Source organism: Engystomops pustulosus, chromosome 9 (genome assembly GCF_040894005.1).
Source record: "Engystomops pustulosus chromosome 9, aEngPut4.maternal, whole genome shotgun sequence".
Classification (NCBI taxonomy): Eukaryota; Metazoa; Chordata; class Amphibia; order Anura; family Leptodactylidae; genus Engystomops; species Engystomops pustulosus.
Window position 1 is genome coordinate 98069804 of NC_092419.1, and position 20130 is coordinate 98089933.

Sequence of the window (20130 nt, forward strand, 5' to 3'; positions counted from 1 at the left end):
ATGTCCCATCACGTGTCGTGTTACAAAGGCATTGTTCCCTAAAAGGGGTGCTCAAAGAGGCACCATATGGCGGCACATAGGCTATACGCTGATCGGTAACAAAGAGCTATAGGGGATCTGTGTATATATGTAGGACATAGTTTCTAGTGGGTGGCAACCACAGTCTTTCTATATATAGGTATACAGTACTAGTAGGAGAAGGGCCATGGAGGTGGGCAGTGTCGGACTGGGTTTACTTAGGCGCACCAGAGAAAATCAATTTTGTGGCCCACTCTTCATTATTCCCTAGGAAATATACTCTAGCAGCCTCCAAATTGTGGTGTTTTCTGATGGACCTCTGGGGTTCAGTATTGGGTTGAGCCAGGGCCCACCGGAGGATCCTCTGGTACTCTGGTGGGCCAGTCCGACACTGGAGGTGGGGATCCCTATAGGGGCACATTGATGGCTGGACCTGAGAAGCACCAGCATGCTTTTTCCATCTCTTTTATTTTGGGAATTTTCCAAATTTATTGTGATAAAATAAAGTTTTCAAGAGAGATTTGTCCCGGGAATGGGTGTTTCTAGATGTGTTGGAGGCTGTTCTGGAGGCAGTGCATAAATTATTCAATTAATACCCAATCACAACTTGGTATGTACGATAAATTATACTTTTGTGCTCTTTTATTTCTGTGCAGGACGGTACACAGCAGTGTGACAGCCAGCTTAAGGACAATGTTTTGCGTGTTTCTAGCAGTGGGTCTGACATACTGGTGGTCACATGATTGTAGCGGCAATGTGTCCCACCCCATGACTAGTGGGACGGTAATGAAAGGTCTCAATGGAAATAAATCTATTGGTGCCCCTGTCACACACGTTAAGATGAAACATGGAGCTGTAGGACTCTCCAGAGTGCCCCATGTGCCCTGGTCAGCACAGTGTCACCGTGACTCCATAACACCCTGACTCCATAATACCGTGACTCTATAACATCCTGACTCCATAACACCCTGACTCCATAATACCGTGACTCTATAACATCCTGACTCCATAACACCCTGACTCCATAACACCGTGACTCCATAATACCCTGACTCCATAATACCCTGACTCCATAACACCGTGACTCCATAACACCCTGACTCCATAACACCCTGACTCCATAACACCCTGACTCAATAACACCCTGACTCAATAACACCTTGACTCCATAATACGCTGATTCCATAACACCCTTGCTCTATCATTTCTATTATAATGCCTATTTCTACTGCAAAATACTCTGATGACTCCAGGGTCTGATATTAAAATCATATCATAATGGGCCCCAAAGGTCTTTCAGAGGACAACCTTATATTGCAGTCATTGGGGTCATTTACTAAGGGCCCGATTCTCATTTTTGCGACGGGTTAACCAAATTTTTCCGGTTTGCGCCGATTTTCCCTGTATTGCCCCGAGATTTTGGCACACGCATTGTGGCGCATCGGTGCTGGCATGCACTTGATGGAAATCAGCGGGCGTGGCCGTAAAAAAACCCGACGGATTCGGAAAAACTGCCACATTTAAAAAAAAAAAAGTGTCGCTCAACACGCGCTTACCTTCACCCACGATGACTCGGTGAACTTCAGTGCATTCTGATGGTCTTCAGCGCAGCAGCGACACCTGGTGGACATCGGAGGAACTGCCTTAGTGAATCCCGGCCGGACCGGAATCCACCGCAGAGAATGCGCCGCTGGATCGCGAATGGACCGGGTAAGTAAATCTGCCCCATTGGGGCACATTTACTTACATTCCCTGTGTCGTTCACTGAAAGTGCATTGTCCGACAATAATGCCCTGTGCCGCGATTGTGCCACTGTGCCTAAGTTCACCTTCTTCCTCCTGGTGCATGTAAGTGCTTGGGCTTGCAACATAATTTGAAAGTTAAATCCCGCGCTCAGTCCGAATCAGTCGGATCGTCCAACGGCCACCCCCCATTCTGTGACGTATGGAATCCAGCGCAGCTGCGCCAAAATCCTTACACAATCCCCAGCGCAGACACTTGTTAAATACCCGTCCAAGCCGTGTAAACCCCGAAAAAGAAGCAAAGTCTGATGAAAATGAGCAGCGCGACCCTTAATAAATGAGCCCCAATCACTCATGGTTGGGTTTTTTAAGGATCATTAACAATTTTCTATCAGATTTTATTGATAATATATCCTGTGTGTACTACAAGAGCATTTGCCCCACAGAGACAGACAATACAGTGGGCTGTCATAAATCCCATTAAATGAGGGACCCAATTCTGGTTGATCTTATCCCTTTAAGCGGATCACAAATGTCTTTATGCAGGACTCCCTTCTCCACAGGAACTGTATTTCTAACCTTAGGAAGTGGACAACTGGCCCAAGGGGAGTGAAGGAAGTTAAGGGGCTCTGCCTATCGAAATGTTAGATTTTCTGCCCCCTACATGTCCGTGCCAGCTATGGAGCTTCTATGAGCCACTTCTGCAGTGATTTTCTATGGAAGAAGAAGGCTTAATGCAACCTCAACTTATCAATTAATTTTGCACAGTATCAGGAAAATGAATAGCCACAAGGACTAGGACCAGGTTGGGTTACACCATGGGTGCGACAATGCTAACAAAATGAATCCTGTTTACAATACCCCCCAAAAAAGTTCCAACAGTAGCACCATTATAATTTCTGTCAGAGAGCCCTCGCAAGGACAGATCTACAGCACCCATTACTGCCTTACATAATAGGACCAATAATAATGCCCCTATTAAACCGCTGAGTGCCATTCTTCTAATATATGTCCCTCATAAACCCCAACACTGTCACCATGCCAAGGCACATTGCTTCAAAGACAGCCAGCCTCAGTGCCTCCATATTAGCATTATCTACAGTACCCAAATTATAATCACATATCTCTTCCCCCATATAATTGTCAGCCACACAGCCCACATTGGAAGGGAATTGGTATATGTCCACAAAGAGGCCTCCATGACCTATTTACTTACACCACATCCATGACATCCCACTGGACTCAATTATCAGCCACAAGCCTGGAGACTTGTTCTAGGATACAGCAGACCTCCAAACCTTTGGGCACTATGGGACAATGTCATCAAAGTTTGTCCCAGGATAAGGAAAACAAAGCTTGTTCTTCCAAAAACAGCACCACATCTGTTCCAATTTTGGTGGAATTCTAGCTCAGCCCCATTCACGGCAATGGAGTTCTGCTTCCAGACACAACCAAAGAAATAAGGTCGAACTATTTAGGGAAATAGCACCCAGTATTCTGTATTATTCTGGGTAAGTGGGTATGTTAGGAGCAGGGGGTGTTGTATATGTTATCAGCTTTGTGTCTTTAGGGTGTATTTCTTGCTTTTCTTTCCAAACCTAAATAACTTTAGAGTCCTGTAGAACATCACATCGTATCTACAACCCCTCCATTGTATAGACGGATGTATTGTTTTCAGAATTCTCTTTCAATCTTGAGCCGAAACTTTTTGCCACAAAAACTTTAGTCTTTTTAGCCAAAAAGCTTATATGGTCATGTAAGTCCTTTGTTTGAGGATCTTCTGCTTCCTGCTAAGATCATACATCATCACATGTCTGTGACCTGGGAGCAGCTCATCTCTAGGCACATCTCCAATCCTGGCTTCTTCTACTGCAGCCCCTTTACCATTTGTTTGTCGTTCATTTTGCTTTCATCCATATCTCTCCACCAAACCCCCGGCATGTGTCTACATCTACAACATCATTTTCTATGAAGGCTTTGTTCCATGACAAGTTTTAATGTACAAAGCAATTCTATAAAATTCAGGTTTTCTCTATATTTGTTGTGCATCGTATTAAAACTATAGGTCAGTTGAAGGACACATCCCTAAAACATCCAAAATTACCCAATTATAGAAGATCATGGTTGCCCTCTTGTGTTAGTTACCTTGGTCTTGGAAGTACTGGTTCTCAAGAGATCCAGTTTAGGTGAGTCATCCATCATCTAAGGGAAGTATGCAAATTAGCTCTCCACCAGAAGGAAGAAAAGTGCCACTTATATGGAGGTTTACTGTGTATCAGTCACCTACTCTTTAGGAATAATCTTGATAGTTGATATTATTTGGTTTTCTACACAGTTTCTAGGGAACACTTACATTCACAATCCTAGTTCCTTTGTCCCACTGTTCTGGCTGCCCACCCCCATCTTTGGGGGTGGCCCTTCGAGGGGTATTCCCACAGAGACAAATTTATTATATGTACTCATAATAACGAAATAACGCATTCTCTAATTCACTGTTATTAACAAAAATGCTGAATTTTACAGATATAAGTCCAACCTGTCTCTATCAGTCCTGCTGTACACAATTTCAGTTGCCCCTAGACACGACCCTGTAACTTCTGACTTTAGGGTCGGGCCGCCATCTTGGATTTTGCCGTGCTTGCTGAGATTTCTGTGTCTTTCTGCTCTGAGCCTGTAGCCACGCCCCCTGCACGGAGCTCAGAGACACTCACTGATTCACTTCCTGTTAGCACATTTGCAAACTACAAAATACAAGGAGATAAGTGATCAGGGGGAAGGGGGAGGCAGGCACTTATCTGTGAGAACACAAATGTAGCAGTGCTGATTTGTGAGTGTGTAATAGGTATCTAAGGCATCTTATCTGTCTCATCTCTCTTTCTATGTGTCAGTGTGTTGGTACAATGTCAGAAGCCAGATGAAAGTATATATACGCCTCTACCCTGATAATGTAACCACATTGTCACCCCACAGAACTAGATGGACCATAATGTGTCTGCTTAGAGAGGCCCAGTCCACACCCTGGGATTTTGCACTGAGCAGCCTAGGGAGTGATAGGAGCTAAATCAGCAATAAAACTAAGTAAGATTTGTAAAGTAAGGGATTAAAATGATCTTCATTGTGTTAACATCACTAGGGGATTGATATGTGAGAATTTTCTTTTGTGGGAAAAACCCCTTTAAATTGCAAACTGGAGCTTGCTTTGCTGAATCAGTTCCTGTAAAAGAAGGAGGTGATTGTGGACCTAAAGTCACTAAAAACTTTGAATCGTAATACATAGTACATAAGAAAAATCTGCCCCAGAATAATTCCATAAGGAATATCTGTTTTGTGCTGGAGGTTTGGATCTTAGTAAAGATAAGTAAAGAACACCATGCCAAGAGTGGCAACTTCAAATAATGGCACACAACAGCGGGCAATGATGTCTGACTTGGTTTAGGGAGACACAAGGGCTTGAATTTATCCCTGCGAACAACACTAGAGAGGAGGTTTCTCCATCAGGTCTCCAGAAAACCTTCTAAAACATGAAGTAGGGGAGGAGGTGGTGTTTAGTTTAGTAAAAGGAACAAAACTACAAGGGGACACTGTCCAAAAACACAGGTGCTGAAATACCAAATGCATTAATAAGTAGTAACAGCTCAGCGTCTCTAGGAACTGGTGGAAACTGGCAGCGCTTGTCCATGAATACTGGGTGCCAAGCGATGCCAGGAGAGCACTGTGCCTTGGTCATGAGTAATAAGATTTAGGTCTGGGGCATCAAACTGAATGTTCTCATTTGGTTCAGATGGTAAGTATGGCTGAGACATCACAACAATGGTTGCATCACGTCCCACAGAGACTTCTATAGTTCTAAAGGGATCATGAGCCCACATAATGTTTTTTGCCAGGGATTCCTCTACCAGTCCAATCTATGATCATATCTTACCCTGTCCTGACAAAACTAAAGGCTAGGTACTAAGGTATACATATTGGTTCAGTACAAGGGAGGGCAAATTGCCTAAGTAGCCCCTCCAACCCAGGTAGATGGGGGGGGGGGGGGTATTAGCATATTATGTGGCTAGGGTAACACTGCACTTTCTGGAACTGAAATATTTTCCTTCCCAGACTAGTACCATACAGGTCAGCATTACCATTCCTTATGAGGGCCCCATGAAAGGATATCTTACTAGTCTTATGACGACTTTTGTCAATAAAAAGGGCCAGATCTTCCCCAACAAAATTACAGTGTCACTGATATCTTGTTAAAGGGCCGAAATTACAGAGGCAGGTGTGTTCATCAAGTGCGCTCCAACGCTTTTTTAACTCTAGACCTTTTAGTATAGACACTAGTTATAAGAAATTCAAGTGGACAAAGTGGAGTTCAACCCAAAGTTCATAAAAAATTTGATTCGTCACAAAGCTGGAGTTCCTGGTGCTTTGTGGTAACAAAGTATTTCCTAAAATTGTGTCTCTATGGGGCTCCGTTGGACCCATTTTTATCGGGTTTCCTGACGATTTCCATTTTGCGCCGAATTGTCCAGGGATTTTGGCGCACGCGATCGGATTTTGGCGCACCGGCGCCGGCTTGCACACAACACAAATTGGGGGGCCGTCCGTCAGACAACCCGATGGATTCGGACAGCGCGCGGGATTCAACAATTAGAATTGTGTCGCAAGATCAGCACTTACAAGCACCGAGAAGAAGCAGATGAACTCCAGCAGACCTCGGCGCGGAAGCGACGGATGCAGGAACTTGGGCACACAAGCTTAGTGAATCGCGCCGGACCCGAATCCTCGTCGGACAACGCACCGCAGGATCACGACAGGACCAGGTAAGTAAATCTGCCCCTATGTGTTTAAACCCAGCAGTAAAAAGCCTGGAAACAGTACAACACTACTACTACTACATACTCTGACTGTTGGATACTACGTGACTATTAGCTACTGTGTGGAAGCATTGTAACTATTGCCTACTGAGGGCACTGTGACTATTGGCTATTGGGGGGCACTGTAACTACTGTGAGGGCACTGTGACTATTAGCTACTATAGAGCACTTTGTCTACTGGTTATTGTGGGAGGATTGTGATTATTGGCTACTGTGGGGGCATTGTGAATATTGGCTACTGTGTGGGGTCACTGAGACTGCTGGCTAAAGGGTTGGGAACTGTGACTATTTGCTTTTGTGTGGGAACACTGAAGTGGTAGAATCAAATTTATGAGAAACCTGCTCATCTATAGGGGGAATCAAAAAAAGCAGAGCAGTCTGAGAGGGGCATAACTGACTCATTTTAACCCATTAAAAGTAGCCCCCAAATTGAGGCTTAACTCTTTTATTACTGCACTCTATAGTCAAGGACATAGTGCTAATACAGCGATGTGGTTATATAAGTTGTATTACAACACTGAAGAAAAGGAGGTCATCCTATGTTCTGTTACCCTGACTTATGGCTGTAGTGCCTCTGACTTGTTCCGTCCATTCTTCTTAGCACACATTGATATCCTAAACACTTGCATAAACAAACATAGGGTATTGTACCACCAACTGTTAAAAAAAGTTTCAACAAGGAGAAGGAGAGAGAATGACAGACTGCAATCCCTCTTGAGTGCCTGTGCTCATGAATATTAATAAGATAGTAATTAAAATGCAGGGACACAGCAGGATGGATGCAGGCGCTGCCTTCGGAGCGCTGGGAACGGGGGGGGAGAGCATCTTTCTGAGCAGATTTTGACTTCGCTCTGTGATGAAAAGAAGGAAACCGAGCTTTCAACTTTAATCAGTTTAGAGTTTTCTGACATGAAATGTCTTTACTGAGATATTTCGGTAGAGATCCTACTTGGCCGAAGAATGTGTGATCCTGGCAGGCAGCGAGGACGGGAAATGTGTCCGGATCTGTGATGGATTTATTAATCAGATTTCAATAATGAAGTGCTAATAATTCTGCAATAAATAACAGCACGCCGACACATCACCTCACGCCACGGCAAAGTGATGATGGATTTACACCACGACTGATTCTAATTGGTGACTATTAGGAGGTCGTCCAAAATGTACTAATTTTAGCCCTTACGATGTAAACAATTGTCTAAAAAATAGAAACTTCATAAAATGGGTAAGTGAGTATCATGTTATGTATACCCCAAACATCTTCTAATTGGCATACTGCCCAACTGTCCCAAACTTTCCAGGACTATCCTGAATTTTCAGAAACAATGCCAGAAAAATCTTATTGTCCCATCAATTTCTATCAATGGATGGGCTTTGTGCTAACACCACTCAAAAAAACTGCGTTCTTGGTTTAGTTGGGATGACTTGGGGCTTAGCCTTTATATCTAGATTTTTCCACCACAAGTTGAAAATCCTGTAGCTTCTATGGGACAAACAAGAGCAGCCCTAGTGAGCAGGTTGACTCCATCCTTACTGCCTGGCAGTATGAGGTTCTCCAGGATTACCCTTCTCCAAAGGCATGATGAAGAGTAGATGTTACTGGAACCTCTGGTTCTACATATGTTTGGGACCTTCAAGATGCCACAGAGTGGACTGTAGTGGTCTGATCCAACAATGAAATGTCCACAAAGGTCTTCATTGTTTTGAGCCACTTTTTGTCCCAATTGTCAACCCAATGCCAAAAGGGGATAAAGATTGAGTCATAATTACCTTCATAAAGATGTGGTTGGGTTATCCAGTGACAGAATGAGGACAGTTTGGGATATATTAGAGTGTAAATTGTTTGTAGAGATGATTTTTGACCCAAAAGTGGCATCTAGTCATATAGTACCTTGAGATCCTCCTGAGATGGTTATGACATAATGGGGCACATTTACTTACCCGATCCCCGCTGTGCGCTGTCCGATGAGGATGAAGTCCACCGCAATTCACTGAAATCATGCGCCCAATTTCTTGCATCCGTCTCTTCCCCGCTGAGGTCCGCCGGAGTTCTCCTTCTTCTTTCCGGTGCATATAAGTGCATGTCTTGCGACACAATTTGAATTCTAAATTTTTCCCTTAGTTTGAATCAGTCAGGTTGTCCGATGGCATGCCCCCCCCCCCCCCCCCCCCGATTTCTTTCTCATGAAAGTCGGCGAGATTGTGCAAAAATTCGATCGTGTGCGCCAAAAACCCTGTTAAATGTGGCACAAATCGGAAATAATTGGGAAACCCAACGGAAATGTGGCCCGCGGACCCTTAGTAAATGTGCCCCAATATCATGAAAATCATGGAATATAACATCATTGTCATGTCAGTATCAACACAGAACGAGGTAAACCATCTTTGTTGATGTGAGACACGATCCTTTGCGTATTATCGAATATTCCTCAGTTTACTATAAACCCTCCGAGTTTATTTCAGAAGAATCCCTGTGAATTTCCTAAGCTTGTAAAACCCACTATATGTTTGTTCAATGAAACGTATCACGCCAACCAATTCCTGTTGTATTTGATATTACAATAGTCTGCGCGGGCAGGGGGTTCTCTTGCCTATATTTTTCTACAAAAGCTATCACCGAGTAACCTATTTTTTCCTGTGCTTCCAGGAAGGAACCATACAAATACCAAATAAATGATGTGTTGGGGCAGGTTCCCCATAACATGTGATTACCTGGAATATAATAGTCTTTGAGGGGGTATAAAGCGGCTGGTTTTACATGCATCATAATAATTTCCGCTAAGCACAGTATAGGAGCAGGCTGTCATCACAGCCATTATATTGTGTCTGATTATAGATGTTACCAGGACTAGTTCATGGCTACCGGAGGCCTTGCGCTTCTAGAATCATTTATTACCGCGATGCATGTGTTATACATTCACACAAATTCATAGTGCTCTACTTAATCCATTTAGTATTGTAACCTCACTTACTACACCATATTGGATGGTGTCAGGACGTTCACGTCCAGTGTCGTAACTAGTAGCTGATGGGCCCCAGTGCAAAGTCTGTGCTATAATGTATGGTTTATAGTAATAGTCTTCTCATATGGGAAAGTGACACCATAGGGACACCCTAAACCTCTTGGACCCGGGTGCGATCGCAACCTCTGCACCCCCTAAAGTTATGCCCCTGTTCATACCCAATTTAGGTCAGTCTACTGGAAATGTTGGGAATCAGTCATTGGGCTGAGTTGTTATTCAGTAGATCTACTTCATGGGGAATGTGATATCAGGGAGATCTTGGGGTCAAATAAAACTTGTAGAACATTGGTAAAGTGGTCATATACAGGGACCCACTAGAGGTTGAATTGACTCTCTAGCCCTCACCATTCCTGAGTCAATATTCTCAGTATAAAATATACTAATTATGCTCTTCTATGTCAGATGGGTGGTCTTGGGCTGAAACAGACAGCCTGGCCCCGCCCATCTGTCAAAGAAGATCCAAAAATAATGACATTTCTGCTCTGGAACTTTGGAAGCGTAGAGAGACGATTCCAACTACAGCAAAATCTGTGGAACAGTGGCCATTAGGGGAGGCAAAGGGTTGGGCAGGTGAAGGTCGTGAAAGGTCCTTATTAAATATCTGGTTTCCCTTGAACAAGAATTAAGAGAAACTACACAAACACATCTGTGGTTTTATGTAGATTATGTAAATACTGTATGTTATGGGGGCAGGCAGGGGCTCCAGGTACTCTAACTGTATAGAGAAGATACATTCATGTACGTGGACAACCCAGGACTTCCAGCTGTATGGGAGGCATAGACCCTAACAGTGACCGCCAGGTACTGGTATACAAAGACATAAAGGAACCTAATAAAGTGACCTAACTCTTCATAGAAAGTCCCAGAATGCTTTTATTATCATCTTGAATGGCACAATTTATGCAAATTCGTCTAGTTTACACTACCCCTTACTCCTCCAGTCCCTCCTGGTCCTATCCGTTTGAGATTGCAGAGAGCCGGTGACTGGACGAGTGAGGTGGAGTGAATAAATTACAACCTGAGGCACTCAGAGGCGCATCATTTTTAAAATTGCATCATTTAGTTGCATCATTTTTAAAACTATTTTTTGGAATAACCGCTCCATTCAGGATTATACTAAAAGTAGTTCCTAGAAGAAGAAATGCTGAGTAGGACTAGTCTACCAGCACTCAATCTGATGGTAGGTGATGTCCTGTTAAAGTTTTAGTAACTCTTTAAAGTTGCCAAAATATTAATGATGTTTATGGGAAAGTTAGCATCCAAAAATATTTTCTGGATGCCGCCGCCTGCAGAGTACCCAAATTTCAGCCGGTGGAAGGATAAACCTGCAAACTTTGCAGCATACGACTGCCTGTATACCTTAGCATATGATAGAACTGGTGGGAGCTTTTCACTTTCTGGAATAAAAATGAAAATTTTACCCAAAAAAGTTTAAATTGTGATTATAATGCCATCACTGCTGTATAGTATACATGAAAGGTTTATAATGGAGGCCTCCAGACAAGGATACACTGATGCTTAGGATCTATGGGTAGAGGCAGACACTTATATTTGTAGTCTCAGGTAGAACGGTAAAGCTGGTATATACATGGCCCTCATACCAAAAGTTAGGATTGTCCCGGTAAAGTCAGGACTGTGTATAGGACTATTTACAAGTATGTCCTTATTCTGGTTATAGTTATACCTGTATATGCTCATACGTATGTATAGTATTCCATGATTGCACAATTTGTACATCGGTATATGTTTTCTATAACACAATACATTTTGTGAAGGTCCAACCAAAATACATGCATTGGGCCTAGTTTATTCAGCCCAAGAGTAAGATTGTTTAGTGATTCACAGCAACCAATCAGAGTTTTGCTTTGATTTCATAAGGGCAGTCATAGAAATGAAAGTTGAGCTCTGATTGGTTACTATAGGCAACAAGAGACCATCTAAAATGAGGCCTGTACCCATACACAAAGAAGGGGCATAGTATGACATAGGCATTCAAACACGTGATACAAATACACCCTGGAGAAATACAACATGTATTTAAAGTGGACTGTGAAGCTGCGCCTTAGATAACATACCTGCCCTCAGATTCAGATCCAGTGAGTGCACTCAGCGCCGGTGCCAGTACTGGGCATACCTTGGCAAGTGCCGTGGCCCAGAGCTGCTGGGGGTCCACATAAGTCTGTGCCATGTAAGGCATAAGGAATCCATGGGGTAGAGGGGGCTGTATCTAATGAATATATAGGGGATAAGGGGGCTTTATATAAAATAACCGGGCATTGTATCACAAGGGGGCTGTTTGGGATGATAAACTAGGAAATATTTTAGGAAACATGAGACTGCTCTGTTGCCCAGGGGCCTACTGAAACCTGGAGTACAGCGCCGTATATGTGGCTATGGCTGTGTTTGGTAATGCAGGTAACAATATCTTAGTACTACTTAGTAACAGAAATAACCACAAATGTATTTATTATAGTAAATACTCATACAAAAAAAAATGAAGACTATTTCAAGCATTTTTTAAAAAAACACAGTGGGGCACATTTACTAAGGGTCCGCGGTCCGCGATTCTGTCGGGTTTCCCGATCGGATTGTGGCGCATCGGAGCCGGCTTGCATGCGACAGAAATGGGGGGGGGAGGGGGTATGCCGTCGGACAACCCGATGGATTCGGACAGAGCGCGGAATTTAAAAGACTAAATTGTGTCGCAAGATTAGCACTTACATGCACCATGAAGACGAAGGTGAACTCCGGCGGACCTCAGCGGGGGAGCGACACATAAAGGAAATTGGATGCACGACCTTAGTGAATCGCGGCAGACCCAAATCCTCGTCGGACAACGCACCTGGAGATCACAACAGGATCGGGTAAGTAAATGTGCCCCAGTGAGTTAAAAATTGATACCTCAATTACCAATGGAAAACTCCTAATTCTGCTCAAAAGTGTGTCAAAAAACTCATGGCCATTACAAAAACTGATTTCTGAATAATTGGCAAATTGGAAAAATCAGCTCAAAAAACTACAGATGAACCTACGCATGTTGTTTTGTATAAAGAAAACCTGTTTTTAGTTTCTTGAGGCCGAATTTTTACATCAAACTAGGCCCGTAGAAATATTTACACTTTGTTTTTTCCAGGCAGATTTTACTGCATTTTTCTTCAGTGACAGCGAGGAAATAAAAAAGACTCTTGTCAATTATTGCTGCAGTTTTAGGTTATTTTTGTTGAATTTGTGGAATTTTTTTTTCGTTTTGAAATTGTATAGACTTTTTAGTAATACTTAGTAAATTAGAGATAATGGAAAATCTCATCCCCATCAATTACACCTGACAACTCATCACACCCAAACATGTCTGCTCTGTGCCGGCGCATGTATCCGTTACCATGTATTAGAAAGAAGCTTTCAACCATAGACAATACTGTTATTTCTTGTATTGATCTATGTAAATAAGCTGCTGTGACTCAGAAGTGCTGATTTACATATATGCCTCATGGGAGTTTATCCCGATCCTCCCGCTTTCTTTTACAGGATCAGCTCTGCTCGCTCCAGCTTTCTTAACCACCATGAAAATGTAACTGGATCAGCCCGTGTGTGACCTTCACTCTTGGATTTTAATTTTTTTTTCTCCTGAAATCTTTATAACTTCTTTGATTTTACTTTTCCAAAAGACAACACATCAGTTGGCCACTCCAGACTACAGGGGAGTCCGCTGTTGCATGCATAGATTGGGAAATGGCCCAGATTGGGAGGGTTAGTAAAGGGTTATGTACATTTAAATGTTGAGTGGTGGTCATCATGTATTGTGTCAACAAGGAGGGTCAGCACCTCCCCACTGTATGTTCTTAAACATCCATCTTACTGACCCCAGTAAATATATATATATATATACAGGCAGTCCCCAGGTCATGTACAAGATAGGGTCCCTAGGTTTGTTCTTAAGTTGAATTGAATGTATGTAAGTTGAAATTGTATATTTTATAATTGTAGCTCCAGACAAATGTTTTCTTTTTTTGCCCAAGTGACAATTGGAGTTTCAAAATTTTTTCATGTAATGGGACCAAAGATTATAAATAAAGCTTCATTACAGACATTTTTAAGCTGATTATTGCAATCTGGGACTATAGTAACATCCAGAGAGCTTCACCAGAGGTCACAGAGGACAGAAATAATTGATACAAAGTGGTGATATCTTTGATAACTTGAGGTCTCCTTTTTTTGAAAGTAATGTGCTACACTCTACATACTATGGGGTCTTACTTTGAGGACCATTGCTAGCACAAAGGAGCTCACTCCAAGCCTCACCTCACATGAAGGGGAGCACAATGTGAACAATCAACTGTAGAGGAATTCCGGGCGGTGGTGGAAGGAGTGCATGGTGTCTGCTCACTGCCTCCATAAACACTCACCCCCCTCTGGCTCAAGTTTCAAAGCATGTTTGGAGTTCAGATACCTATGGGGTGGGGAATGTGAGCCCCCCTGCCCATCAAAGGTCCTGTGATTACTTTAGCAGGTTTGTGGTCTGGTTGGTGGTGGTCTGATAGCTGTGAGGTGCACTGACATTAGAGGTAAATAGTCAGTCTACGGTCCATGTAGATGCTTGGTTGAGTTTAAAGACTTTGTGGTTACTTATTTTGTTTGTCCAACTGTGGTGTGAAACTCTTGTAAAACTAAAGTTGCAATTTAAAAATGGCTACAGGAGTTCAGGGATTAGTGTTGTCCTCTTCACCAAAACCATTTACACCAGCTTTTGCCTGAATTGAATAAAAAAATCATTTTGCCATCTGATTCATGGTCATAGGTGTCCTACAAACTTTAGATATGTTAGAATTTTCACTTAAATTTTTGGCACAGAGTCGGCACAACATATGCTTCTGAAATGGATCCTATTAACAGAAGCGTATCATGACTTTGTACTGCTAATTTGACCTTTGATACCTGGGTCTTCCAGCTTCCTTCATCTGTTTAGTGACTGGCACTTTTGGACATGCCATTGTCGAATATTCCTAATGGACACACCAGCTAAAAACATTCTCCTATTTAGATCATAATAGTTAGACAAAACTTTTGTTATGTGTCTTCATGGCTACTGAAATGGGAAAGTCTTTACAAAAATATAACTACTCTACTCCATGGGCTCCATGAGCTGTTCTACTCCATGGGCTCCATGAGCTGCTCTACTCCATGGGCTCCAAAAGCTGATCTACTTATGGACTCCATAAGCTGCTGTACTCCTTGGGCTTCATGAGCTGCTCTACTCCATGGGCTCCATGAGCTGTTCTACTCCATGGGCTCCATGAGCTGCTCTACTCCATGGGCTCCATGAGCTGCTCTACTCCATGGGCTCCATGAGCTGCTCTACTCCATGGGCTCTATGAGCTGCTATTACCCATGGGCTCCATGAGCTGCTATTCTCCATGGGCTCCATGAGCTGCTATTCTCCATGGGCTCCATGAGCTGCTCTACTCCATGGGCTCCATGAGCTGCTCTACTCCATGGGCTCCATTAACTGTTCTACTTCATGGGCTCCATAAGCCTCTCTACTCCATGAGCTCCATTAGCTGCTCTACTCCATAGGCTTCATGAGCTATTCTACTCCATCGGCTCCATGAGCTGCTTTACTCTATGGGCTCCATGAGTTGAGTTGCTATTCTCAATGGGCATCATGAACTGTTCTACTTCATGGCTCCATGAGCTGCTCTACTTCATGGGCTCCATGAGCTGCTCTACTCCTTGAGCTGCTCTACTCCATGGGCTCCATGAGCTACTCTACTCCATGGGCTTCATGAGCTGTCTACTCCATGGGCTCCATGAGTTAATCTACTCCATGGGCTCCATAAGCTGCTCTACTCCATGGGCTCCATGAGTTGCTATACTCCATGGGCTTCATTAGTTGCTTTACTCCTTGGGCTCCATAAGCTGTTCTACTCCATGGGCTCCATAAGCTACTCTACTCCATGGGCTCCATAAGCTACTCTACTCCATGGGCTCCATAAGCTACTCTACTCCATGGGCTCCATAAGCTACTCTACTCCATGGGCTCCATGAGCTGCTCTACTCCATGGGCTCCATGAGCTGCTCTACTCCATGGGCTCCATGAGCTGCTCTACTCCATGGGCTCCATGAGTTGCTATACTCCATGGGCTCCATTAGTTGCTTTACTCCATGGGCTCCATAAGCTGCTCTACTCCATGGGCTCCATGAGTTGCTCTACTCCATGGGTTCCATGAGTTGCTCTACTCCATGGGCTCCATGAGCTGCCCTAATTCACGGGCTCCATGAGGTGCTCTACTTCATGGGCTGCTCTACTCCATGATTTGTATTGCAATTTTATCCTGTTTACTTACATGGAATTGCAATACCAGATTATGAAAAGGGGCTCTGTTTTTGTGGAAAAAAGAAAGGAGAAGAAGCAGCAGACCCTTTTTTTTTTATCCTGGATCAGTCTCTAGGCCACAGACTCTTTAATATGTTGTTCTTTGTGAGTCACTCCACAGCCAGATACAATCCAGACTCATAAATAAGAAGCATCCATTGTACGAGGTATTTACTAAGCAGTCCTATAAAATTGTTGTCTTCTACTATCCATCCTACAGGGGGTTTTTATGACAATGTGAACGATTTCCTTGTAACAACATCCAACAATTTCCTCTGTATTCTAATTGCAATAGGAACTTATTTGTCTGGAGGATATTTTCTTAAACTTCCCGGATTGATGGATTACTCACTTGTGGAGAGTACTTTACATTCTTGAAGATCTAGTACACACTGTAAGGTGACTGGTGCTGGTCCTTTCATGGTAATGTCATAGAGATGCTACTTGATAGACACGGACATGTAGATAAGGTGCATGGACTCATTTTGTAGTCACTTTAGCTGTAAAATTTGACAAGTCGAAATGTTATAAATCTTACATGTAACCTGGATGATACTAGTATCACTGGCATGACTGGTCTGGAGTCATAAGTCATAAGGGTTTTTTGGAAACATGTTTTGTGGCTTCAATACAGGAGCATATAAACTCTAAAATTGTCCTTTGTTTCTCCAGGGTTTCTGATGCCTCATGTAGATGAACATGAAAGATGAACCCAAAATTGGAGAAGTTTTTCCACCCAGAACAGAAGGCCCTTCCAAGGACCTGCTCTATATATGGTGTATGTTTTGGAGATTGAAGTTGAGGTTTTTGACAATTTGTTGGCACCATGGAAGCCATCTCTTTTTTCATGGGTCCCACAACAGTTTTTCTCTCTGCATCTATGGTATGGGAACCCTTCTGCACATTGCTTCACCATAGACCAGGCAAGAGAGATGCCTTCTGCCTTGGCTGCCATAAGATTTAAGACATGTTTTAGTAATATGAGACTCTGACACCTTGACTCTTAATGTCTTATAGAATAGTCACTGAATAGTCACTGAATATCTGTTGCCAAACTGAGATGAAGAACTCCCACCAAAGTATTAATGCCATTAATTTAGATACGATAAGACTATAATAATCCCCAAAAGGAAATAATATCTGTAGCTTGCTTGCACTCTTGCAGAGCCATTATGGATAAGAGACCATATAGCTCCATTCCTGACCAAGTCATCTATCTCAGATATGCCTCAACAGGGGCATACTAAGAAGAAAGAGAATCCATAGGAGAGATGTATATAAACCCCTCCATTATGTAGCCAGGTCTTGCCACCGAGAGATGTTGAGTCAACCTACTACGCTCTTTCCATAACCATGGGTCATGCCATGAACAAGTAAGGTGGCCAAATACCTTAGTCATAAGCTGAAGGCTCCTTTGACTCATGGATGACCTACAACCCACATGCTAACTTGCTTTCGCCAAGCATGTATGTGTACTTGTAGAAACTTCAGCTTAGACGCTAACCATATATTTGACACACAACAGGTTGACCTATGGTTTGGCCAGTCTTGGGCTGGCCTTTAGATTTTGGGATGGCATGCTTGTCCCTGTACTTGTCAACAGATTTCAAAAAGTATGAGACCAACAAAGGCTTTGCTCTGCAAAGGTCTCATATCAGTCACATAAACTTCCTCTATGCTACATACGCCATTTAGTTTATTCAATGCAATCTTTATTGAGAGAGCATAGGACGTATTATTTCTATAGCAGCTGACTTGTTGACTTTGATGAAATACCACCCTGGAGTAACCGCACATGATAAATTTAGACTAAAATCTTTGCTGGAACTTTAGTCACAAAGGATCGTACTTTGAAGACTGTTACTAATTCGTAGTGATAGGCTGACTATTTCCAGTCACTGGATTGACGTCAAACTGAGCATGTGCAACTACAAATGGGTGGAGAATTTCACATCTCACCCAAGATTGTCCCGAACACTTCTGTGGCATCAACAGCTTTGTAGACGTTGACTAGCTCAACATTCGTAAGACTAGACCTCTACGAAGACCTTGAAGCCACCGCTAAATTATACCGCAGCTCCGAGAGGAGGATCTGGAGCCGAGCTGTGTCGAAACCCATACTGATTTGTTTAGATCAATATATTTCCCTGTACACTATACTCGGAGCGCGCACATTTGCCTTCTCACATCTGCTCATGCAGAAAGAGACTGAAAATACTCTATTTGGCATTCAAAATGAGAAGCGATTTCACTGTGAACTATTTCCATCAACCCCTCCCGTCCAAACCCAAGCTAGAAGAGTCCCAGCTTGTCTTGCCTGCAAACACTTCAACGTTGCGAGGAGGGCCGAAGTGGTTAAATTCCTTTCCAGCTGAGCTGGCAACTAGCTCCCCAGCATGTTAGTCAGATCTCTGTGGGGGAAGCGGGGAGGAGCCGAATCTGAGAAAGGCAGAATGTATTCTCATGGGCTCCAAACAGGGAAGGGAAGGGGCATGGTGGGGCTTGTATGTTCCCAGAAACTTTATTATTATATTTATCCTTGTCGAGGGCAGGAGATAAGTTTTTAGGTGCAGTCGAGAGAGAAAAAAAAAAGAGAGACAAAAGTACAGTTGTCGGAGCAGCTGAGGATTTGCATGTGAGAGAAGAGAGAACATTGTGCACACATTACACATAGGGAACTCGCACTTCTCCCCATACATCGGGTTAATGCTGACAAGTTCAAATAGTCCTACATCTGGAACGAATATACACATCATGTGTGCCGGAGGAGACCCAAGTTCAAATCCCATCGCCTGCTTAAAAACACAGCTATGCTTACAAGAACATTTTTGGTCGAGGCACGTATAAACTCATATAGAAAAGCTGAAGACACAAAAATAACAACAGAAAAACTTGGCAGGAACACGGGATATACAAGTGAACACAATGGCAGGACACGGTGAATCGAACTGAGTATTCGGGTGGGGATTAAAGAACAAAGTCAAAGTAATAAGATTTTAGACTCTACTGTCCCCCCTATGATCACATGATTCCTATTAGCCTATGAATGGAGACCTGCGTTTAAGTCCCATCCAGGTCAACATCTGCAAAGAGTTTGTATGTTCTCTCCAGGTCCTCCAATTTCCACCCACACTCCAAAACATACTGGTAGGTTGATTAGATTGTGAGCCCCATTGGGCACAGGGACCAATTTGGCAAGTTCTGTGCAGCGCCGAGTAATCTGTGTGCTCTATATAAATAAAGAATTATTATTATTATGAAGGGCACTAATTGAGGCACAATTTCACTTCAGTCGTGGGAAACTCTAATACGTAGGAATTAGTTGCACAAAAATATGCAATTTTTTTTTTTGCAGCTCATCTTCCACATTTATGAAACTGTCTAAACCACTATGATAAATCTCATGTGCAACAGAGCACCTAAGATCCTAAGTGTAAAAAACGGATGCGAGCAGCCTGCTTAACTATAAATTTGACCCATTGAACTTGAAAGGTTCAGTAAGATATCCAAAGACCTTGGTATCCTGTCTTCAAAAGTCCTAAAATGTTATCAAGAAGTTAGCTGTTCATGAAACAGTCAAGAACCTTTCAGAATATGGTGAACATTGATGTGGAACCATCTAAAGAACTTTAGGCAAGAAGCCATCAAAAAACTTTAGGCTGAGGTGGATATATCTGGAGTAATGGTTTCCACTGAACAAAATAGGGACCATGGGTTAAAACCAAGGACCTCACTACCGAAGACAAACTTAAGCCTGTAAATATAAATTAACATGGTGGAGGATCCAGGAAGTTGTGGAACTGGAGGCTTTGAATGTTAGAGAAACAATAAAATCCAAGTATTATTAGAGTATCTTAGAGCAAACTGTACTTTCAAGTGTAAGGAATCAAGGTCTAAGTCCAACAATATGAGACTTACAGCAGCAGAATGACCCACATTTCCACCCAAGACCACACAAGAATGGGCAAAAGGATGAAAATGGATTGTTATAAACTGGACAATTCTTGACCCCAATCCAATTGGACATGTAGGCAATATTGGCTTTTTACACTCAGCAATCATGAGTGACAATAATGTTGACCACAGCTCTTCAGATGGGATCATGGGACCTGTTT